We start from the raw sequence: 25,461 nt of genomic DNA on the forward strand, positions 1-25,461 counted from the left end.
CCCACTAGCCACTGGGTGGGCCTTATCACATGGGCAGAGCACCGGCCAAAGTCTCCACTCTGTTCTCTTTGGTATATTCTTCTCATATGGCAGAGGCAACCTAGGTAGGCTCCCCTCATCCCACATCTTTCAAGAACACAGGCATAAACAAATGAGTGCTTTTTATGAAAAGATTTTACGAGCTAGTGGACATGATCTGCCACACACTGTATGTTGGTCTTCCTTTGTTTCGTGCTGTTTTTCACTTCTCTTGGCTCCATAGAGACCAGGTGGCATGGCCATAAGACAAGAGCGGGTAACCCGGCCTGCTTTGGGCTACTATGAACCATTCTAAAATTCTCATAATCTCACATTAAAATTGGGGGTTTGATCTGATACCACAGCAGAGACTAAACAATCTTGACCAATATATCTTTGTCAAAGGAAATTGATATCTGTTCTATGAAGTTTTGTTACAGCCACATCTGAGGAGGAAGACATAAAACATTGTTTTTATAGATGTAGTTACACATAAATAAATAAACCTTGTTTATTTAGAGTTTAAGACACAGAGGCATATAGACCATTAAACCATCACCATTCATCTAGACGCTCAATGTGGAAACCAAAGTTTTACCAGTGTCAGATGAGATAATTAAGCCAGGAGGGACTCTGGCTCTTCTCTGTTTTCATTCCTTAAACTACCCTTGGGTTTCCTATGAGGCATGTCAGATACGAGATTACTCCCCTTCCCCCAAATGTTATGTTCGTTCCTGCTACAGTGTTCACGCCCAGTGTCTTATTTCTAGACAAGAAAGAACACTCTAGATTTACTATACAGTTTGAATTCTCATTACTTTGTCATGGTTCCACTTATAGATTTCACTCATGAGTGTGTGTATTCATTGGCTGGGGCCTCCGCAATAGAGGACCACACACTGGGGGCTTAAACAACAGAAGTTTATTTCCTCAAAGTCCTGGAGACCTGAAGTTTATGTCAAGGAGTCTGTAGGTTGGTCTCTGCTTGGCTTGCAAGCAGCACCTTTCTTGCTGGTCCTCATGTAGTCATCACCCCATCCCTGCTTCTTATAAGAACACTAGTCAGATTAGATAGGACCCACCCTACCAGCCTCACTGAAACATAATTACCTCTTTAAAGGCCCTATTTCCAAGTAGTCCCATTCTGTGGTACTAGGAGAGGGGGGTCAGGGCTTCAACATAGGAATTGGTGGTGGGGGCACAGTCCTGTCCATAACAGGGTGGCAGGTTATTGGCAAAGTAGCCTCACTTCCTCCACTTCCTGCCAGTATCCACTCCTTGCTCAAGTCCTGCCATCCAAAGGTGGCTTCTCTTTTTCACTCTCTGAGTCTGGGCAGGCCTTGTGACTTGCTTTGGCCAAAAGGGTGCAGTAGAGGTGTCCACGTGTTGGCATTGAATCTGGCCTCAGGAGGGCTTGCCCATTTCTTCTCACTGTCTTGAAAAGCCACCCTGGTCAGAAACCAAGCTCAGACTGCCTGCTGGAGGGTGAGATATGCCACAGAACAGAAATGATTGCTTGACCAGACCAGGAAATACTGGCCAACCTGCCCTGCCCCACTGTGCTTCTGCCTGGGTAATGCAGGATTAACTGCAAAGCCAGGGAAAGCTGAGAGCAGAATGGCTGCACCTACCTCAGACTGGGAGTGAGGCAAGTACTTATTGCCTTAAGCCTCTGGGTTTGCTGTTTGAGCTTTATCCCAGGCTGCTGTGGCCATAGATCACAGATGTCATGATTAAAATAATTAGAAAACTATAATTCAAAAAGAAACACGCACCCCAATGTTCACTGCAGCACTATTTACAACAGCCAAGACATGGAACCATCTGAATGTCCATTGACAGAGGAATGGATTAAGAAGATATGGAACATGTGTACCGTGGAATACTACTCAGCCATGAAAAGAATGAAATAATGCCATTGCAGCAACATGAATGCAACTAGACATTATCATACTAAGTGAAGTAACTCAGGAAGAAGAAGACAAATGCCATATGATATCACTTATATGTGGAATCAAAAATATGGCACCAATGAACCTATCCATAAAACAGAAACAGACTCACAGACATAGAGAGCAGACTGGAGGTTGCCAAGGCGGAGGGGGAAGGGAATAGGGAGAATGGGGAGTTTGGTGTTGGTGGATGCAAACTGTTACATTTAGAATGGGTAAGCAATGAGGCCCTACTGTGTAGCACAGGGAACTAGATCCAATCTCTTGGGAGAGAACAAAATGGAAGGTAATATGAGAAAAAGAATGTGTGTGTGTATATATATGTGTGTATATATATATATATGTGTGTGTGTGTATATATATATATGTATAAATGGGTCAACCTGTTGTGCAGTAGAAATTGACACAACACTGTAAATCAATTATACTTTAATATTAACAAAAACCTCTATTTAACCAATGGGATTTCCTGTTTAGAACATCTTTACTTATATAAAGATTTGATGCATTAGATTTTTCACAATTTGATTTTCATGATTTTATTTGACTTTCATAATAGGTATTTAGCCATGCAACCATTTTGCCTAAAAGGAGTATCTGTGTTTGACTCGTTTCAGTAATTCCAGAGGGTTGCACACGAGTAAGGAATGGAGCCTGTTCCCAGGCCTCCACCCTCTGATCTTCATTTTGGGCACCACCCTGGACTCTCCGAGTCCCCCTACAGTGTGGCTAGCCCTGTGCCACCCTCAGCAGAGATGGCAGGTAGAAGCACGAACAATAGTCTCTGAGAAATCTGCCCTGAATCTTTAAGAAAACTAAGCCTTTATTTTTAGGACGTGTCTAATTTTTCTCCCTTTTCTGCAGGTAATAAATATAGGAGACCTGGATAGAAATCTCCATGTGTGGGGCTTAGACTTGTCCACACTCTTTCCATCTTAGGAAACCAAGTCAGAAGAACAGAGTGCAGCATTTTAGGGGGAGGGGCGGCTCTATTTTTCCTGATATGAACTGAGAAATTCTTAACACCTTTCTGGGACAAGGCTCGAGGCATATGTGTTCAACAGAGGCACATGCAGGAGGTAGCTGCAAAGAGCCTGTCTGAAGAGGCATCACTGGGCTGTCTGTCAGGCCCTCCTTCTCAGGCATCAGCCCTGATGATGGAAAAGAATGAGAAAGATTCTGCAAACCCTAGGGTGTCCCTCCTGTGTGAGCAGAATTTAATTCCCAGGACATCCTGTTTGCAACCACATATGATGTCTGATTTTGAAAAACAAAACAAACACAAACAAAACATTCAGTCCAAGTATTTCCACTTATGTGCAAAAATATAAGTGCTGGTATTTTTAGCATCAGTTTTTGTCGTCTTTTCCCACCTTTACTGCAGTACAGTTGACATAGAACATTGTGTACGTTTAAGGTGTAGCTTTTAAATCAACATATTGTATCTGCCTTTAGTTTCAGTGACTCAAATGTCAAATTTTTCTTGAAACAAGTTTTTGAGTCTGGTTGGCATGGCTTGAGGCCTGCTGGGGGGAGGAACCTCTATTTACATGTAAAAATTTCGAAGGCGGGACTGAAGACATGGGGAGCCCACTATCAGGAGAGCAGTGTGGTGAACCACAGTGTTGAAAATTAAACAGCAAACTTTAACTCCCCTCCATGCTGGTTCCTCAGGCTCCTTTCTGGGTTAGGTTGATTACCAACCTGCTCTCTTCTGTGGCCGTATTTAAATGGCCGTCCATTTTTATCCTAATTCAATAATGACACTTTAAGGACACCTGGAGTGCTTTCAGCACCAGTGAATTTACAATGGCTGTGAGTGTTGCTAGGTACATGAATAGATGCCATCATATATAATTCTACCATATTTCACCGTGGAAGTGAGAGAAATTTCCTTTCACTGACATAAAACCCCCATAATTCTTCCGAAAGCCAAATAGCCAAACCCCAGAAAAGACTGAAGAGCTAGCACACCACTAAAAGCTCCTATTCCTAATGCTTTTGCGCTTTCAAAAAAATCTGCTCTAGTTCGTGGTCTTATACACAGCAGAGTGGAAATGTGGCTAATGGCAGCCAAGTGACACTCGACAAAATTAAAATCCATATTCCTAAAATTTTTGCTAGGTTTTGGCAGCCATTAATTTGCAGGTTCAGGAAAATTATACCTGGGGTACTTTTCTTAATTGAAATTAGTAATTTTATTTTTTTATTTTTATTTTTATTTTTGCTTTTTAGGGCCACACCCGCAGAATATGGAGGTTCCCAGGCTAGGGGTCAAGTCAGAGCTGTAGCTGCCAGCCTGCATCACAGCCACAGCAACACAGGATCTGAGCTGTGTCTGTGACCTACTCCACAGCTCACGGCGGCACTGGATCCTTAACCCACTGAGCAAGACCAGGGATTGAACTCACATCCTCGTGGTTACTAGTAGGATTCATTTCTGCTGCGACACAATGGGAACTCCAAGATTAGTAATTTTTATTTGTTGAGGAGATGGGACCACCATCTGATCAAGACACATTTATGCTCATAACAATTTTTAGCAAACGTGTGAGGAGGACGCTGGATCTGTTGACCTCAGCATCTTACATGGAGGAGGAAATGGACATCAGAGGCGGGAGTATGGATATGATTGAAGGCGCATCAGTGGTGACTTTGAGGGAGTCAGACCAGAACACCTGCTGCAAACTCTGAGGACAGTTCAATCTACATCATTCCCAAGTAACATTCTTTGGGTTGTGTTGTAGGTTTAGATGATTGATTTCGGTCTGTGGTATTTCCATTTATGTATGTAATATACATATACATATAAAAAGTGGACAAACAATGCATTTATATGTCATTCAAAGGTTTCATGGGAGCACTCTTCATAGAAATTAAGTATATAGGAACGAGGTCTTATGGAGAGAAAGTGAAAGTTTTTGGGTTTTTTGGTAATGACAGATGAAGCAAAGTTTTCCAGTTTTGGTCAAACCTGACTCAAGCTTTTCTTCCCATCTCCTTGGAGAAAGAGTCCTGTCCAGAGGTGACCAAAGGTCACAAAGCCAGTGACCTAGACACGGATTCCTTACATCTCAATTCTCCTGTTCGTATGAGGAAAGGAATGGCAAGTTATGCATTAAATGCCTGTCACGTGCATGGGCTACATTCTCTTTGGACGCATGATCTAGTACTCGCATCCTCTAGCAGTGATTGTGCTTGTTAGTTCTATGCGTCGTCTAGAGTTTTGTGCCCAGCTGTTCCATCAAGTACTAATTTAGATGTTGCTGTGAGATATTTTTTGGAAGAGATTAAGATTTAAATCAATGTGAGTGGGCCTCATCTGATCAGGTGAAGACTTCATGTTAAAAAAAAATAAAATAAAAGAGGGAAGTATCCTGAGGAAGAAGGCATTCTACCTGCATTGCTTTTGGACTTGAGCTGCAACAACCACTCCAAGGGCCCTGCATGCCCTAAATGCAGACTATGCAGATTTGCCACTGTTGTATGAATGGATCCCTTTCAATCTCTCTGCTACTCTCTCTAAAGGCTCTGTGTCCCTGGGGAACCCTCCCTTATTACTCCCGTTTACAATTAAGGAGACAGAGGCACCAGCAGGTGACCTGACTTCCCAGGATCACAGAGTGGAATCTATACTCCAGGTAGGACTTCTTTCCCAGTCCTCTGCTGGAGCTCGGGAGCCAGAGCAGCGTGGTTCTCATTTGCAGGAAGATGAGAGCCTTCAATCCATCTGCTGGCATCAGGACTGTAAAATCCACAGCAAGCAAGCCTGGAGGAGCTCCCACTGTGGCTCAGTGGGTTGAGAATCCAGCATCGTCTCCGTGGGGAAGGGGCTTCCATCCCTGGCTTCATTCTGTGGGTGAAAGATCCAGCTTTACCAGGAGCTGTGGTGTAGGTCGCAGACGTGGCTTGGATCTGGCATGGCTGTGGCTATGGCTGTGGCCAGCAGCTGCAGCTCAGATACGACCCCTGGCCTGGGAACTTCTATGTGCTGTGGGTGTGTCTGTAAAAAGTAAAATAAAATAAAAAAAAAAAAACCCAAAACCGAAACCAAATCAAAATCAAATCAAACCAAACCAAACAAAAAACAAACAAAAAACAAAAGCAAACTCTTGGAATCTGGACTGGACTCTTATCTACAAAGAACCAAACGTGGGGTAAGAGAACCTTATTTTTTTAATTTCTTTTTTTAAAAAAAATTTTATTATAGCTAATTTACAATGTTGTGCCAATTTCTGCTGCACAGCGAGTGGCGGGACTGAGTCACATACATATATATATATATATATATATATATATATACAGTCATATATATATACATACATATCATAAGTATACATATATCACAGTCATATAAACATATATGTATCTACAGTCATATATATAAACACTACATATCTACAGTCATATATATATCTACATATCACATATAGATATACATATATGACCGAGTCATATATATAAACACTATATATCTATAGTCATATATATCTACAGTCGTACATATGTCTACATATCACATATATACATATATATACATGTACACACACACACACACACACACACACACATATGTCTCTCTCTCCAGTCCTCAGGAGAACCTTATTTGGCAGCAGCACTTACTCTGAAGCAGGGGAGGAAGGTAGGATTCACACAGCTTCTCTGGGTGGAGGGGGACAACTGGACTGACCAGAGGGAAATTCAGGTGCAGAGGAAATTTCCGACAAAGTTTATGGGGACGGAGCACATGTGACCTGCCCAGGGAACCAGGTGTGATTAGACAGAGGGAACTCATTTGGAAATCAAGCAAAGAGGTCCCCCCTTGACTCATGTATTTGCAAGATCCTTATTAAATACCCGGTTGCACCGTGGAACTCTTTGAATAAAAGGAGCAAGACCATGGAAGTAAGTCTCGTGGGAAAGGTAGTCATCAAACAAATTATTACAGACACGATTAAGTTATCACAGGTGTGATAAATACTGCGATGGTAGCATTACATAGGTTCAGACCAGCCTTGTCTAGTGTATCAGGAAATGCTTCCTGAAGCATGGGATATTTTAGGGAGGAGGGCAATGGTTGTTAAACTTCTTCCCAGCATGAGCTACCCAGAGCAGACATGTTCTACAACTAAATGGAGTAGTTTTAATTCTTTTTTCTAACTGGCAGAAGCAAATTTAATGAATGGAGAGGATTTTATCACTTCCAGCTTTTCCTTTCATAATATATTTTTAATCACAGCACCTGCTACTACTTCTCAGTGCTAGCAGATAACAAATGAATGAACAAGTTGCAAATGAATATTAATGAAAAACCTTAAATAATGCATCATACTTAATTTCGACATCACACTTACTTACCTATTTTATGTCTTCATTATTGTTTTGTTTTGTGGGACTCTGTGCCGTGTGCTTTTTTGCTGTTGTTCCTGTTCTTTTAATGCAGGCTAACATTGTCCTAGCTGAGAGGAAGGAGTCAAACCCACAAATACCATGGTTTCTTCCAAATGTAACAAGAGCCAATTCCAGGAATCCTGTGAACGGCGATGGGAGTCCCGTTCATTTTCTTTACAGAGAATAAATGGGATAGGAGAGGAAAGAAATAGGATAGAAAATTCTAACATTTATCAACAGCTTTTTCTGTGTCAGGACTTGCATTTATGACCTTACTGATCCTTTACAACAGTAGAAGGAGGTGGATGTCAACATTTTTCCTATTTGAGATGAGAAAAGTGAGAGGTAAGGGGGTTCGCTGACTTGCCCAAGGGGCCTCGATCTGTTGGAAGGGCTAAGTCCTTGATGAGCCGCTCCCTCCCTCAGCCTCACCCCCGTCCTACCCCTTCTCATGCCCTCTCTCTGTGATGATCTCCATCGATTTGGTTTCCTGGGCTTCTCTGTTTGCCACTCACCTGCTCTGGTTCCCTGCCTCCACAACACACTCTTTCTCACCCTCACCTTTGGCCCTGGAGCGGCCTGAGTGACCATCGGTGGACTCTCTGCAGATGGCAGAGCCCTGCCCAGCCTAGTCCTCAGAATCCCTGCTTGGGCCCCATGTCTAGGCAGATGGGCTGGCTCTCGCTCACGTCAGGACTCTTCTGCAGCTTCCTGAAATGGAGCCGAGCTTTTGAGTGGAGCTTCTCAAAGGATGATGCCCAGGTGGTCTAAAGGAGCCACTTCCAGACCTTCTCTGTTCACACTCCTCTTTCATGAGTCGACCCACCAAAGGATGGACCTGGGAGGCAGATTTTCCTTTTGAATGTCCTCTTTTCATGTTGTGTAAAAGAAAAGCATGATCTCTTGCGTCCCCAAGGAGGTTAACCCTGTGAGGAGTTGAAGGAAGCCCCGTTTGGTAATGCTTTTAATTAAAGCATCCAATCGTTCCCTGATCCAATCCATCTCATTAAGAGATGCTTTTGCAATAAAAGTTTACTTTTTATATGAATAATTACTCATAAAATTTAATACTTTTATGCTTTCCTGTTCATTGTGCACTACTAATATTTTTAATAATAATTCATCCGGAATAAATTTTTAAGCATTTTATGCCCATGGTTATAAGAATGTGCAAATATTAATTTTAATTCTCATATATATTTTTTATTGAAGTATAAGAGGGAGTGTCAATAAAAGCCTGTCAAGCACAAAACCATTTTGCTCTAAAGGCAAAATTTTCATAAAAAGTAGAAATAAAATACCAACCCCAGGGGAAACGGGGAGGAGAATATTGGACTGACGAGGAAGAGCTTGTTAAGTGACCCATTTCTTGGGTATTTAAGTTCCACTGGATCCTTTTTAGAGTGAGATCATCAGTTTATTTTAAAGCACCCTTATTTCAACATACTTGTTCCTGAAACTAGGCCTTTGTCTACCAGGGCGCTATAGAAACGCAGACACAGAATTTTGGGTGAAGGAGAAAAAACAAACAAACAAACATAAAACATAAACAGCAAAGACTGTCCCCTCTTAGGGAGTGACTAGCGGGTGGTCTTGGAGTTTTGTAGTGGAACTTAGGGCCACAGATGAAGATGGGGGTAGATGCAAGCTTTTGTTCTTCAAAGCTGGTGTTTAGTGGACCCAGAACTGGTTCTGGAATGAAGGATGCTTCATCAAGTGGTTAACATCTTCCATTTGTTGGGGCTTTTAGTTCTGCAGATGAGCTCAAAGACAATATTATCCTTAGCCCTTGAGGAGGAGCCAGGCCCCTGCCCCAAGGCTGCACTATTGTTTCCCGACTCCTCCTCCCTGATGGGGTCTCTGCATGCCCTCTCTTCCCTGATTAGCAACTGTTGGAACCAGCCCTTTGGAAGGAAGTTCCTGGAGGCTGAAGCCTGTCCCCTATAGGCAAGAAATAGAGGGAGGGGGGCAGGGGACAGAAAGACTTCTGTGCCCAGGAGCACAAAAGGATCCCTCTTGGTTTTGAAACTGACAGTACTAACGGCCTGACCCTAGCCAGAACACGGACAGGGACCGGAACCTAAGTGCCGGGACTCGAACCCAGTCCAAACCCAGATTGGGACTTAAACCCACGGTTTTAAATTAGAATCACTCACCCTGTGTCTGGACTCACTGAGGTTCAGTTTCTTCATGTCTCCGTGCAGAAGGAATTCAGAGAGAGACAAGGCGATAGGCAAGAAATAGATTTATTAGGATAGGATGCTTGTGAGATGCAAGGGGGCAGACATGGAAGCTCTGCCCTGAGGACCAGCTGAGCTACAGTTTTATCCTCCAGGGGGAGTGGGGGCTGGAAAGGCCCGCCTCCTCCTTTCTGGGAGCAGCAGCTCCTCAATAGTATCCAGTAAGGTGTGTATTCAAGTCCGCAGAAGGGTGGTCCTCAAACTCCTGCCCTTGGTCTGAATATGAAAGCAGGCCCGGTCCCATCCCCCACCAATGACCTGGGCAATTCTCAAGCCTCCACTAGTCCAGCCAGCCCGCCTTGTGCTGACCGCTTTCTTGAGCAGTTATTATTAACTTACAGTGATCTCCCGATGTCCCCTCGGTTTCCCTCTTTAACTAGGGGTCCTTTATTGGGACTTCTACAACTACCTGTGCCTACTCCATCCCTATCAGTTTTACACTGGCCACTGCTTCTTTTGCAAATATATAATTTATAATAAAATTTTAAAAAAGCAAAATATATGATGCATTATGTAGATTTTCAAAGAACTTTTAGTTGCACGTGAACAAAAATTTTGGAGGATTGCTTCCCCACTGGGACTCTTTTCACCCCTCCCCCATTTTCCAACCAGTATTCTCCACCCCATGCAGCACCATGCCATGCCACACGGCCATCCCACATCGTAGGAGTGACCACGCCAGGCACGCCTTGTCACGCAAGGCACATTTCACCTTGGAAGCTCCGAGGCATTTCTGTTCTGCAGATAGGTTCATTTGTATCTTTTTTGTGATATAACATGATGTTTGTCTTTCACTGTCTAACTTCACTTAATATGATAATCTCTAGCTTATACTAACTCATTTCACAACAATTCCCATCCTTCTCTCCAGTATCTTGGGAGATACTGAGCATGACCTTCTATTACTGGTAATAATTTAAGTCGTACAAAAGGAAGCTTTGGGTTTCATAATCTGGTAAGAGTTTCAAGCCTATTCCTGCCACTTGGTAATCTTAGGACACTGAACACTGTGCCGAGCCATTTTCAGTTGGTTTCTCATTTACCTCGCAGAATTGAGTACTTGAGGTCAGATGCATAAAGAACCTAGTATACAGCTGCTGCCCAGTAAGTATTACTTCCTTTTTACTCGCCTGCTTCTAAACGAAAACAAAGGCGAGAGTCAGAGGGCTGAGTTCTTGGAAGGAGTTTTGAAGATTTCAGAATCAAAGAACTGACTCCAGAATAACTCGTGTTTTAACATTTGGTAAAATGAGAATCCAGCTGGAGACCAAAGCACACATCTGCGGACTTTCATTAACAAGGTAAACAAACAAATCTTTGTCTTTGGAAAGATGCTGGCCACTCTGAAGTTCATTCTCACCTTGTCTGTTCCATTCTTTTGAGCACCTTGTAGACTGGTGGGGACAGTTCTAAGAACCCTCCCTTCAAAGATGACAAAATGACTCTGATGGGAGTTCCCCTGTGGTGCAGTGGGTTAAGGACCTGGTATTGTTGTTGCAGCAGATTGGGTCGCTACTGTGGCACAGGTTGGCTCTCTGGCCAGGAAACTTCCATATGCCATGGGCCTGGCCAAAAAAAAGAAAATGAGGCAGACAGAGAAAGGCAGAACTTAAGCGAAGCTCTCAAGTTCTAAGCTGCTCTTACAGGTGTCATTTTGAAACTGACAGTATTAACAGCCTGAACACAGCCAGAGCACAGATTGGGACTCGAAGCCAAGGTTTTAAGTTAGAATCACTCACGCTGTGTCTGGACTCACTGAGGTTCAGGTTCTCCATGTCTCCGCACAGAAGGAATTCAGAGACAGACAAGGCGAAAGGCAAGAAATATTTTTTTTTTATTAAGATGGGACGCTTGTGAGAGATGCCAGCAGGCAGGCACGGAAGCTCTGCCCCGAGGATCCAGTGGGCTAGGGTTTTATCCTCCAAGGGGAGTAGGGTTGGAAAGGCCCGCTTCTTCCTTTCCAGGAGTAGCAGCTCCTCTTTAGTATCTGGTGAGGTGTGTATTCAAATCCGCAGAAGGGTGGTCCTCAAACTCTTGCCCTTGGTCTGAGTCTGAACGCAGGCCTCTTCCCATCCCCCACCCAACAACCTGAGGCAATTTTCGAGGCTCCACTAATGAAGCAAACCTGCCTTGTTCTGATGGCTTTTTTGAGCAATTTATTTATGTACGAGATTTCCCGATGTCCCCCAAATTTCCCTCTTTAAATATGGTCCTTTATCGGGATTCTACAACTACCTGTGTCTACTCCATCCCTACCAACTTGGCAAAACAAGCACACCTGCTGTGCATGGCACTTTCTTCTCTCCTTTCTCTCAGGATAGACTCTGGGAAGGTACAAACAGGCATCTCACTTGGGTCATATTTTAACCTGGGAAACATCATATCATAAAAATCAGACATAAAGAAATAGAAAAACCTCTGTGAGCTTCTTTTGTTAATCTGATAATTGCTCTTTTTTGACTTTTTACTACTTTTAACCCCATGAAAAGGTTGTCGTAAGAATATATGTCCAGGAAGAAGGAAGTGAATTGTTTTGCGGATAATATATGTTCCTAACAAGTGAGTTAACTCATTTTTTTCCTTGGCCTGGGTCCAAATGACTTAAGAAAACGAGTAAAATGTGGGCAAAGATGGAGGGTCTACATCTTGAAAGATCCTTATCGAAAATGACTGATTTCTACACATCTTTGATGTTTCTCCACTGGGTGGGGGGCTTGCTGTGTCCTTGCTTGGTCTGACCATCACTGCGTGATCGAGCCATGTAAGAACAGCCCGGGATAGTCCTTGTCAAAAACCAGAGGAAAATAAAATGGCTAGGTTGAGTCACTGTGTTCTGGAGGTAACGTGTTATGTGGCAACAGTAAGTCAAATGCTGACGTCCTTCCTTAGATATCAGGATAGACCTACGTTTAAGAGTTTTAGCTCCCCTATTTGGGAATAGGAACATAGAGGTCTTGAGCATAACGACTCAGTCGGAAAATAGCGATGTATAATTTCATTAATTGCCACATTTGAATGCCCCTGCTCCTTTCCATTGCTTCTGCTCGTTTTGATGGAAGGCTAGCATCTTTCCACAGTGTAGCCAGGTGGCCGAAAGGCTCATTGAACAGAAGAGTAACGAACACTTATCCTCAAATGGGACTGTGAGTCTAGGACTTAATTTTGTCTAGTTGTGGGGAACTGGGGTGAGGGGGAGACAGCATGTTTTGGCTGGGTTCCCATTGTCCTTTGGTGCCAGCTCGCTCCCTTCCCAAACCAGGATGGTCACGCTAAGTCAACTGCTGAGTCCTTGAGCAATATCTTAGCAAATCCCTGGGGCCAGCTGCTGCAAGGAAATATGTTAGCTGAGAATATCAGCATTTCGTAGCTGTGTGACTGAAAATAATTCAAATGTTGGACTTTACCTTCCCTTTGCAAATATGCGAAACAATAATGGGAAAACTAACATAATGACTACTCTCCTGCCCTGGAGGGGAAAATGGGAGTGTGGGATTTCCAGAATAATTCTTCATTTGGGGAAAGCAAGGAGAAGCAGAATAGTCACTCCTGGCTTTTAGCCTGGTCTCATGGATCTTTTCTATATATTCAACTAAGGTTTGGTCTTTTCTTTCTCTCCTTTTCTCTCACTCTCTTTTTAAAACATCCCCCCTAAATATGATTTATTTTTCACGATGGAAGGAGAAATTTTTCTTTCTTTTTCTTTCAGTAAACCACATTGGTTTATTTCAAGATGTTTCGTTTTGAAGATTCTTCTGTGAAAGCGGGATAGAGGAAGTCATGAAACTCACCTTATTCAGTCATCGAGTGATTTTTTTATTTTTCAAGTTGTTAGAAGAAAGTATTCACCCAGAGATAGGTGTAAGATCATAACATAAAGGAAGTGGCCAAGTAGGTAACTGGCTTGTGACCATCTTTGAAATTATCTGAAAGAAAACCTTCCTGAGAGCACATGGTGTTCAATCTTCTGTTGCCCTTCTTTCTCATAGATGAGTCCCTACCGTTCCAACCACACTTGACTGATCTCAATATATTATTATCAAAGTGTTGCATTTGCATGGTCAAAGCTGCCTCACCAAAACCACATCCATGCTCCAGCAGAGAAATGGTAAACCATTTGTTTTTCAGAAAGAAACAGCTATTGCCCACGACACTTCTACTCATAGCCCATTGGTGCAGATTTGGCTCAGAGCTTGGAAATGAAGTCTGCAGCTGGAGGATTATTGCCCTGCTGAACCATATAGAATTACATTACTAAAAGTAAGAAAGGAAGAATAGATTCTGGAAAACAATGAAAAAGCTCTGCTCTGATTGTGAACAATATGTCAATTGTCTTGGAAAAATAGAGTAGCAGGAGCAAAAGACCCTAGATCCCTGCCCCTCCACCTGGAGCAGAGTTGCCGGTTGGCCCTGCAGTGTTTTCTCACCTCTGGGTTTTAGTTGGTTCAGGCTGTCATAACAAAATCTCATAGCCTGGGTGGCTTAAACATCAGAAATATATTCCTGGAGTTCCCATTGTGGTGCAATGGGATATGCTGCACCTCTGCAGTGCTGGGATGCAGGTTCGATCCCCGCCTGGCATACTTGGTTAAGGATCCAGCCTTGCCACAGCTGCGTAGGTCTCAACTGTGGTGTGGCTCTGATCCTTGGCCCAGGAACTCCATATGCCATGGAGAGGCCAAATAATAACAATAATAATGTATGTTGTTGTTATTACTTTTTATTAGTGTTGAAGTCTGGAAAACCCCAAATCAGGCTTCAGTAGGATTCAGCTCCTGGTGAGTACTCCCTTCCTGGTTTGTGAGTGGTCACCGTCTCACTGCATCTTCCAAATGGTCTCTTCCTTTTTTTTTGATGTTAGAAAAATACTGTTATTTGGTTTTTCTCTTCCTCTTCTCATAAGGTTCTCATCACTGGGGTCCACCCTCCTGACCTCCTCTGAGCGCAATTACCTCCCAAAGGCCCATCCTCCAAATATCACGGCAGCGAGGGTTAGGGCTTCAGTATATGATTTTAGGGAGGGGGATGCAGATATTCAGTCCATAACATTCTGTCTTGTTAGATGACAGAGAATAAAATTTTGCTGTGTTTGAGATAACATGTTTGCATCTATTCGCTGCACAAGCTTAGCCTATTTTCTGCAGAGCATATGCTCTGAAATCAGCACGTCACTCCTGACAGAGTTCCTCAGCACAGGACAGAGTAGGACACTTCCCTCTTGAGTTCTAGAAGCTGGTCTTTGAATGTTAACATCACATTAACTTTGCAGAAAGAATGACAGCACATCGCTGCTCCCTACTAAGCTTGCTGTGCACTATAATCTATAAGTCTGTCCATCAAAGTTTACGACGACTTAAGAGTTTTCTCCATGATAGCACAGCAGTCTTAGATTTTTGGACTTCTGCAAACTGGCATTAGATAATCCCCCGCATTAGTCATTTTTAGTATGATCGGCTATTTGAAAGGGTTTAGTCTTTCTGTTTCCAGCTTTCTCTGAGAAATGAGGAAACAAATGCACATTATCTTATAGCTCACTCTAAAAAATATCTCTGGAACTATCTGATTCACGCTCATTCAGAAAAAGAAAAAAAAAAGTCATTTACTAACTTGCTATGGTTTTATTGTATTCCCCCAAAGGAGTCCTGTGGGCCAGTATTGTGAACGTGAAGGCAACCTTACTGGCTATAGGTTCTTTGTAGATGTAATTAAGTTTAGTTAAATTTAGGTCATACTCGGGACAGGCACCAGTCCAATGGCTTCCCTGTACGTGGGAAATTATGACACCGGACACACAGGGAGCATGCCATGCAATGGTGGGGGCGAGATGAGGTGACATGTCTCCAGTCCCAGAGACACTGAAGACCAGCCATGAGGGCAGCAGTCAGGGAAACAGCAGGCAATGACCCTCCCTACAGGTTTCAGAGGGAATTCCACCCGCTGACAACTCAAGGTCATATTTCTGACCTCCAGAAATGAGAGAAAATAAGCTTCCATGGCTTTACACCACCGCGAATGTGTTGGTTTGTTTGGGCAGCCACAGGAAACTAATAAGCCAACTTGGAGGCCTGGCCACGTCCACGTCTCCAACCTGCTTAGATTGCCTCAGAAATGGGACTCAAGATAGGGTGCAGTCACCAAGAGGAAATGAAATAACAATGCAAAGCATCTCACACTATTCTTAACATGCAGCATCTGCCTCAATGAGGGTCAGCTCTCTCTCTGCAGCCTACAGACTGTGGGAGAGGAGAGGCCACGCAGAGAACGCTCTTCCCACGTGTGGGCTGAGGTTTCCTTCATGGCTTTACAACGGCCCACTCACCATCTGTGAAGATGGTAGGAATAACAGCAACTGCCTCTATTTTTATAAACAAGGACTTGGTAGTAAATATCCTCTCCATTCTCGATTTTGCACGCACTGTGTATTTTCCAGAAAGGCTCTAACTGAAACATTCATGACAAAAATATGTCTCCAACTTTTAAATCATATTTTGACCTGTGATAGCTTGGATTTTCTGAAAAGTATAATGTGTTTATACATTTATTAACTAACCTCTTTCTATGAGGTCAACTCTGTTTCCCAAATATTTGAATGATAGCGTAATGTGGGAGTTCCTGTTGTTGCTCAGCGAAAATGAACCCGACTGGTATCCACGAGGTTTCAGGTTCGATCACCGGCCTTGCTCAGTGGGTTAAGGATCTGGCACTGCTGTGAGCTGTGGTGTAGGTTGCAGACGCAGCTCGGATCCCATGTTGCTGTGGCTGTGGTGTAGGCTGTCAGCTGTAGTTCCTATTTGAACCCTAGCCTGGGAACTTTCATATGCCATGGGTGTGGTCCTGGAAAGCCAAGAAAAAAAAAAATAGGCTATAGAAAGGATAAAAAGTAATTTCTTAGGAACAGCTTCAACAAGGGTCTGGATTATTCCATGGAAATGGCTCAACAAAACACTTATTTAGCTATTTATTTTCATGATGATAATGCTACTTATTTTTGCAGCTAGAAAAAATACTCTTTTTGAAGGGCAGAAAGTGTAATATGGAGACAAAAAGAAACTCATATTACAAGTCCCATCTATATGACGGATACTGTTGGAAGAGGTATGCATTTTATTCCTGGATAGATAAGCATGAGTTTTTCATTTTACAATGGAGGAAACACTAAAATTAAAGAATTTAATTAAACTTCCCAATATTACTCATCAGCTAAATGGAAAAACTAGAATTTGAGCCTGAGTCTTCTGACTCCATTCTATCTGTGACCGAAAGGATTGCTGTCATATAAGTTGCATGTTTGATCCTATGGAAAAACGCACAGCTGGAAGAAAGAGATGTTTCTGCTCCACTCCCAGGATTGAGGGTTATTGTAAAGAAATATTGTTTCACTAATATTAATCCTGTTACATAGGTTAACGAAACAAGGTAGATATAATACCCCGTAAATTCTTATACACATGGTGGTATTTTACGGAGTTGTGTGGATGGAGAATGGGAAAGTGACTTTTCAACAAACGGTGCCTAGATACCTGGTTATTTGAATGAAAAGTGGATCAGACCATATCCCTCCCTCATCTAACACATACAAGTCCATTCCAGATAGATAAAACTTTCAACATGAAAAGCAAAAATGCTGAAACTTACAGAACCTCTTTGATATTAAACCATAATGGGTAAAGATTTAACTCAATACTTTAAAATTAAGAACTTGTTTTAATCAACACACATAAAGACAAGCTATTCCTTGAGAGAAAATCATGATGACACATGAAACCAAAAAGTTCTATTATCACAATGTCTATTTCATTTTTTTTCAATGACTTAATGAGGGAAAAAAACTCACCAGAAAAATAGGGGAAAATAGAGTCGTTTCCTATAAAAGTAAACACAAATTATGAATAAATGCATGACAAGGTGTTCAACTTCGTTAGCAATCATGAGAATGCAAATTCAAATCCTAAATGTGTTACTATTTAACACGGGGGAGGGGGTTATATAGTGTATAATAATATTAAGGGGTTGGTGAGATACAGAGCAGCAGCACCTCTCATCCTTTCCCAGGAAGAACAAATTAGTCTCTCGCCAGGACATAGTCAAGCCGAAGAGCCGTGCATCCAAGATCCAGAAATTCTGCTACATATACACACCCTAGAAAAACCTTAGCATGAGAGAATTAAAACAAGCAGAAGCAAAATCGAGGCATTGTTTTTAACAGCAAAAAAAAAAAAAAAAAAAAAAAAAAAAAAAAAAAAAAACGCTGGGAAAAAACCACCCGAGTGTCCATCAAATTTATAAGTAAATTATGGGTTAGTTGTATGATGGAATCCAGTCCAGAGTGACAGTTAGTCAGCAGCTTCTCCATGAGTCAATAAGGATGAATCAAGAGATTGTAATATAGGGTAAAACAACAAAGAAAACGCTGGTGCATATATTTATGATTCTGTTTATATAAATTCAAAGCCTTGGAAATTACTAAGACTATTTTACTTACAGGATTATTTATTTGTTTAATAAATCTGTAAGGGAAGATAAGGAAGGGGTTAACACAAAATAGAGGTAGCAATTATTCCAGGTTATGAGAGAGGGAAAGACGTGATGAGAAGTGCAAATAAGGGACTTCAAATCTGGTGGCAAGTTTCTTTTTGTTTTTTTCAATCGTTTAACAAAGTATAGTTGATTTACAATTGTTGTGCCAATTTCTCCTGTACAGCAAAGTGAGGATATATATATATATTTCCCCCTTCTCACATCCTGAGCTTCTCTCCCAGAGAACCTGAACAATTTGCTACCCACGCATCTCCACCTAGACAGTAGTGCCTGAATGCGATGGCCCCTGCTGTCCCCTTCACCTTGACACAGCTCTGCTGGCATGAGGACCCGCCCAGGCACCTTTGCTCTCACCTGCGCACCTGCACAGAGGGGCCCAGCCCCCTCTCTCCGTTTATCAACATGCCACACGACAGAGTTTTGAACAAAGTAACTGCGTCTTCCCTACACAGCCTATGCCTTCAGACAGAGTCTTGGCACAGGTATCAAGCCAAGTGGTGGATATTGTGCTGAACTCAGGATCGCCCTCTCCCCCTCGCAGCATATTTTGCTTCTGGCTCCTTTCTTCAGGATTTCTCCCCTAGGAGCACTTAAATCCTTGGGCAAATGAGCCCGCCTGAAGCTGCTCCACCAGCTCCCCCTCCCCCCGCCCGCAAGCGTGGTCAAGTCCAAATTCCACTATCTTGAAAAGGAGTTCAGACGCAGGGTGGGTAAGACAGTGAGAGGAGAGGATGTGACTTTTCTAAGGGTGACGTTTTCGTGCACATGTTGCTCTGGCTCCGCAGTGAGGGAGGTGCTAGTTTAGAGAACCAACCTTCCCTGGAGGGGGAGGAGCAAGCGCCCCACCCAGGGCTGCGCTGCGGACCCAGGCACCGCTGAGCTCTGCCAGCTGCCACCTTCCCAGCGGGAGGGCTGAGCCTTCCCCTCCCCCCGCAACCATACCAAGGGGAAAACCATTCCTTTTATTTACAATAAACAACGGAGCAAACAGAACATGCATCCTCCTGCAGGCCAAAATGTTACATATTGCTTTAATAAAGGCTTACCTGTTTTTGAGAGCACAGGGTGGAAAGGCAGGGGCGCTTTCTCCCCCTCCCTGACTGGCTTTCAGTCATTCCTCTGATTTTTAGCCATTTTCTGCAGCTGTGTAATGACTATAAAACTGGAAAAAAACATAAAACATGAAAGAAAGGTGTTGAAGTCAGCCTTAAGGTACTAAATTCCTGACAGCAGCTTGTAAAGCAGTCAGGAAATAGGTGCTGTGGGGTGCTGATGATGGAAGGAGGTGCTGACATGGAGGGGCTGGGGGGCTGGAAGGGGCCGCCATGGAAGCCTAACCAGGGTGCCGTTTCCAGCTGGTGGGAGCTAAGAGCCAGGCTGGGCAAGAGCCTTCCCAGGACACCTGGAGAACAGATACTTTAACAGGCCACTCACCAGGTACACCATTCCTTTTCTCACCTCTCTGGGGGTGGGATGGAAGTGCCAATGGAAAGAGATATATTCAGGATTTTTAAAAATATGAAACATACGGGGGGCTTTGCTCACTTAAAGCACTTTTCTCCACTTTGCATCACCATTATTTTGTTTTGTTTTTTTTACATCACCATTATTGGTGTTTTGACTATGTAAATACCAATTAGCGTTCTCAAAATTAAAAGCAGGACAAGTTTGTGAGAATATTTTTGTATAGGGAAAGCATTAAGGATGGAAATTTTTGTTCCTATTAATTCTCCAACAATATTTTTTCTGCAGTCCTCTCCACTGATCATTATGACTGCCTATTGTTTGCCCCGAAGCTCTCCCTTCCCCCACCCCCACCCCCAGTAATTCTTCTAGTACCAGCAGGACAGGTGTTTCTAGAAATTTCTAGACATTTTCTAGAAAGGCTGGACTTATCAAAACATGCAGGGTACAATAGCCTCATGACTTCCACTTAAACTCTGTAAGGTCACCCTGGAATTGCTGGAGTCCAGTGGAAAAGACTTCCAAGCAGTAACCAGTTCTCATCTCCTTCTGAGGTCAGAGGTCCCTCTTGCTCTCCTATTTCCACGCTTAGGTATTAGACTAGTTCTGGAAAACACCATGTGGGTGAAAATGGCATGTGGCCCTTCCAAGCTAAAGACCCTCTCATGCCCTTTCTTCTACCATGGTAACCTCCGAGACATGTGCTGAGATGGGATGTCAGCCTGATCCCCGGGGTCCCTAGCAAGAGGACAACTATCCTGGGGAGTCACCTGCACCAAAGTTAACTCTTTACAAACCAGAAATAGAATTCGTGTGGGTAAGCCAACAGAGCTCATAGGGCGTGCGTGTTACACACATAACCTGCTGAGACATGCACTCAGTGAAGGGAGACAGAAGGATACATGGGCTAACGTGGGGGAGACAGGTCTGCAGAGTGCCTGTGTGTGATGCTACTGAAGATGAAGGATTCAGGCCTTGGGAAAGATGCTCAGTTGGCTGCGATGTGGACTGTGTGGTAGCTACGGACACGGGCCACTTGCATCTTGGATAAACCTGCTGCAGAAAGTGGAGGTGAATGAGGATCTCCAACCACTGCAGCGTGAGTGCTGGGCCACGCTCCTTCCAGGCTGTTCCCGGCCCTGATCCAGCACAAGGGAGCCCCAGTGCTGAAGCAGGATCCCTCTCATTGGCAGATGACGTTTGGGGTCGTGCGCCCATTAGGTTGGGGTTTCCTTAGGGCTCCCCTGGGCTGCGGGTCTTCCTCCCCACTCCTTTCTTCTCTCTCTCCTTTCACAGCTCTTCCACCTGCCGTGTAACAGTATCTGTGCGGTACTTGGAGGTAAAGCAAAAAGGAAGCAGAGGATAAAGGGCTGCCATGTTCCCGGAAAAGCACACATCCCCAGCGCTGTGCCGTCCACCTGCCGCCACCAGCAGAGATTTCTGTGTTTCCATGCCTCTTTTTCTATTTGCTGCCCCTCCCACGGAGAACATTTCACTAATTTCTGTCCTACCACAGACAGTATCTCTCACAGATATGAAGTCTAGAAGCCGGAGAGCAAAGTGTCAGCAGGGGTGGGTTCTGGTGAGACCCCTCTTCCAGGCTTGTCCACAGCCTCCGTCGTCCCTCTGTGCCTCACCGGGCATCCTCCTGGGTGGAAACACAGAGAGAAAGAGAGCCCTTTCTCTCTTGCTCTGCTCATGAGGACACTAACCCCGTCATGAGTGTCCCTTCTTCACCTCCCAAAGGCCCTGACCCCCAGTACCGATTAGGATTTCAATGTATGAATTTGGGGAGGACGCGCGCATTTGCTCCATAACAGACCCCCACTGGCTCCTTGCGTTAGACACAATGCCTTAATTCTGCCCGGGAAGCCGCGGTCCCCTTTGCTCACTGCTTTCTAGTTGTTATTTCTGCTGGTCCCCACTTGCAGCTTTCGGGTCCCTGTTCAAGGTCCATGCCTTTTGCAACTGGAAAAGGGGACCGTGCAGAAGAAGCCTGTGATTTTATTTATTATTTATTTATGCTTTTTAGGGCCATACCCACAGCATATGGAGGTTCCTAGGCTAGGGATTGAATCGGACCTACAGCTGCCAGCCTATACCACAGCCACAGCAACACAGGATCTGAGCCGCGTCTGCGACCTTCACCGCTGCTCATGGCAGCACCAGATCCTTAACCCACTGAGTGAGGCTGGGATTGAATCTGCAACCTCATGGTTCCTCGTCAGATTCGTTTCTGCTTCACCACTATGGGAAATCCAAGTCTGTGCTTTCTTAGGCTCCGACTGCTCAGAAGAGGCCACACACACACAGCCCCTCAGCGAGAACTTCTGACACCCAAGGTGTTGCAACAACCACCCATGGCGTCCGAAATGCACGTCCTGCTTCCTGACGTTCTAGTCCTCCGATTATCCATTAGGGTCCAAACTCAGTGACTCCTTTCCCTTCTTGGGTCGTGAGCTTGATGTTTGTGTCTAATCTCTTCACTATTAATCCTTGCATGTCCTGGAAAGCAGGGACTTCATCATCTATTTCCCCGATCTTCCTCTAGCTCTTATACTCACCGTACACCCTGTTCCAGAACCTGTGACTCCAGCCTCTGGAGGCACTGGGGCGGCTGACAGGCCCCAAGTGTAGGTTAGATCCTGGAGGTGGCTGGTGAGCTAGAGAGTAGAATTTGGGATTACTCTGGCCCTCACGCCCTGCTGGTACTGGGCTCTTTAAATTCAAACAGAGACCCTGGCTGGCAATTATTGTAGTTTCCCGGTCCATCTGGTTTGAACTGATCCTTTCGTTTTGATTCAACTGGGCAGATGAAATCTCAGTGGTTTCAGTATCGAGTATTGGCAGGGTCTGCCTGACTGGAGGATGGAGCCAGCATCCTCCCATATGGTCTGATTTCAGAGGCATTGGAGGGGACCAAACACTCCTGGCGTCACCACTTACCCACATGTCCATTGTGATTTTGTGCTTGAGGATGGCGGCTTTACCACTTAACCACGTGTCCACTGTGATTTTGAGCTTTCTAATGGCGCCTGAGGTTTTGCCACAAGAACTTCTGCCCGTGGGTCTAAGGATCAGTGAAGGTGGGTGTCCCACTGCATCAGCTCTTGACACCATCATGAGAATTAAGAACCCACTGGCATTTCATTCCATTTATTTACACTTCCTCCCCTTTCCGTGCGGATTTGATGAAGCTACAATACGATTGGGTAACACAGTCAAATTAATACATTTAAAATATGGAAATTGATGATAAATGTAAGAGCAACCAATCAAAATGAAGAAGGTTACTACCTTGAAAAGGTCCCTCCATGTGGTAATTTAAGGACTCCTATGCAATGATCAATAGGATAAGGGAAATGAGATGCTTCCAACCTGAGGATTGACCTAATTATTTGCATTTCACAGAAGAAGAGATTGAGCCTCTTTGAGCTCCAGTGAGTTGCCTTTAGTCATCTATGCAGTGATCGTGAATATTGAAACCTGGGTCTGCCTGGCTCTCAAATGCTTTCCTAAATCGTATGCCACTCGCTTTCAAAAACATGGTTCTGAAAGTCAATCTGTCTCCTTCACAGCTTTGCCTGAAGCCAGCCCTGGATATAGGTATTTAAAAAGGAGAAAGGAATGGGCTTAATTTGGCAGATATTTCTAGTTTATACTCTTAAAAGAAACCGTAATCTTTCCTGCACAGGTAAAGCTAAGGAATTAATCTTGCTTCATCGAAAGAAACAGCACGTGACCCATGAGGGCTGTAGGCACATTAAATTTCTCTCGGAGCGTGGTTTATACCACTGCAGCATTAGTCATATTTGCGCTGTCTGACTTTTTTTTTTTTTTTAACCAAAATGCCTCATTTAAATGCTGACAGATTGGTTGGCATCCTAAATGTCTTTGATATGTAATCATAAAATGGTGTGACTTGTGAAAACGTGGTCTATAAAATGGCTGTTACTCAGACTAATTCCACGGGAGCATTTGATTGACAGTCAGGACTTGTGCAGGAAGTGCTCTCCGTTGAGAATTTGGGGGGGGGGATGGGCTCAATGCAGTATGTTGTTATTTAGATGATATTTAAAATCCTTTTTGATCATTGCACTTGAAAAACCTAGAAGGCAGCCCTTGAGCAGGGAGAAACAACCTGCATGCTGGCCAAATCCTTCCTTTTAAAGTAGCTTGGGTTGCTTTTTTTTTTTTTTTTTTTTTTTTTTTTTTTTTTTTCCTCTTCATCTCCAAATAAATTTCCATTTTTTAGCAAAAGATCTACCATGCTGAATTTTGTGCATCTGGGAAAGAAAAGGTTATGGATATGTCCCTCCCACCTGCCAATAACACGTTTCTTTTGTTTTGATGTTAAAATACTGAAATGCACGTGACTTCTTGTCACAGGACACCCACATGGTTTGGGTGGAGTGGGGACATGGGGGGCACTTACTTAAATTTTCTCATTGTCTCTCCTGATTCCTCAGAACTCAGAATCCTTTAGAGAGGAAGTCCTGAGACAGAGACAGGCAATGGGCAGAGCTCCTTTCTGCTGGGAGATGTTGAATACTCTGTCCTGGAGGGCCCTGTCCCAGGATGGGGCTGGTTCACCTGGGCACTTGGTGATCCTGCCACAGCAGGAAGTCTGAGGTGCCTCTTGGCTCAGGTTACATGTCTGTAGGCCTGGATCGCTTATGGGGGGTTCAGAACCTATAGCGGGAGTTGAATATACTTCTTATGATTACATGACATCTTGCGTGGCTGTATTCCTTTACTTACTTGAAGGCCATTGCTACTCAGTCCAGAGATGTCTCTGTAATGAACACAGACCAAACACAAGGGGTGAACATATTCATTAGAAGAGATCTGAGAGGAGTTCCCGTTGGGCCTCAGAGGGTTACAAACCCACCTACTATCCAGGTTTGATCCCTGGCCTTGCTCAGTGGTTAAAGATCCAGCGTTGCCATGAAATTTTGTGTAGGTTGCAGATGCGACCCCGAGTTGCAGTAGCTGTGGCATAGACTTGCAGCTGCAGCTCCAATTCACCCCCTAGCCACCTGGAAACTTCCATATGCTGCAGGTGTGGCCCTAAAAAGCAAAAATAAATGGAGAAAAAAAAAAAAAAAGAGAGGTGGTCTAAGATAAAATTTGTCTTATTTGTCTGTTTAATTTACTGCAGCACCTGCATCACAGGGAAATTCCTGAGCCAGGGGTCGAACTGGTGTCACAACTGAGGCCTATGCCACAGCCATGGCCACACGGGATCTGAGCTGCATCTGCTACTTACACTGCAGATTGTGGCATTGCTGGATCCTTAACCTACTGATCTAGGCCAAGGGTCAAACCCACATCCTTATGGACGCTAAATCAAGTTCTTAACCTGCTGAACCACAACAGGAATCCCCAAATTTGTCCCTTTTAAAGAAAATACAGAGCTGACCCTGGATGGCCAGTAGATTCTTGGGTGTGGCCCTTATCATCCAAGAAGCTGCTAAGACTTGTGCTCATCCTCTCTGTTTGTGTATGATCTGATTAGTTTGATATTTTTCCTTTCTCTGAAAGGGTCTAATAATTTCCTTAAAAATAAGAACAGGCTCCAAATGGAGCCAATGTTGCAGAATCCCATGTCTCCAGAAGGCGTCTTCATTACAATTGCAACGGTCCCGGAAATGGCATCTGAAGCCAGTCCTCAGGAATCAACGGCACGGCCCGGGTTTGGTCATCTGCTGGATAGGCCTCTGCCATCCCCTGAAGGAGAGGAACTTGGCCATAACTGACCTGCTTTTTCGGCCAGTGCGATGTCCTTGTCCTCCTGCCTCTGCCTGTGAAACTCATTCATTTCAGTCAGCAACTCGGAGCTCCTTTCTCTCTGCTAACTT

Source organism: Sus scrofa, chromosome 3, assembly GCF_000003025.6.
Source record: "Sus scrofa isolate TJ Tabasco breed Duroc chromosome 3, Sscrofa11.1, whole genome shotgun sequence".
In the NCBI taxonomy this organism is placed as follows: Eukaryota; Metazoa; Chordata; class Mammalia; order Artiodactyla; family Suidae; genus Sus; species Sus scrofa.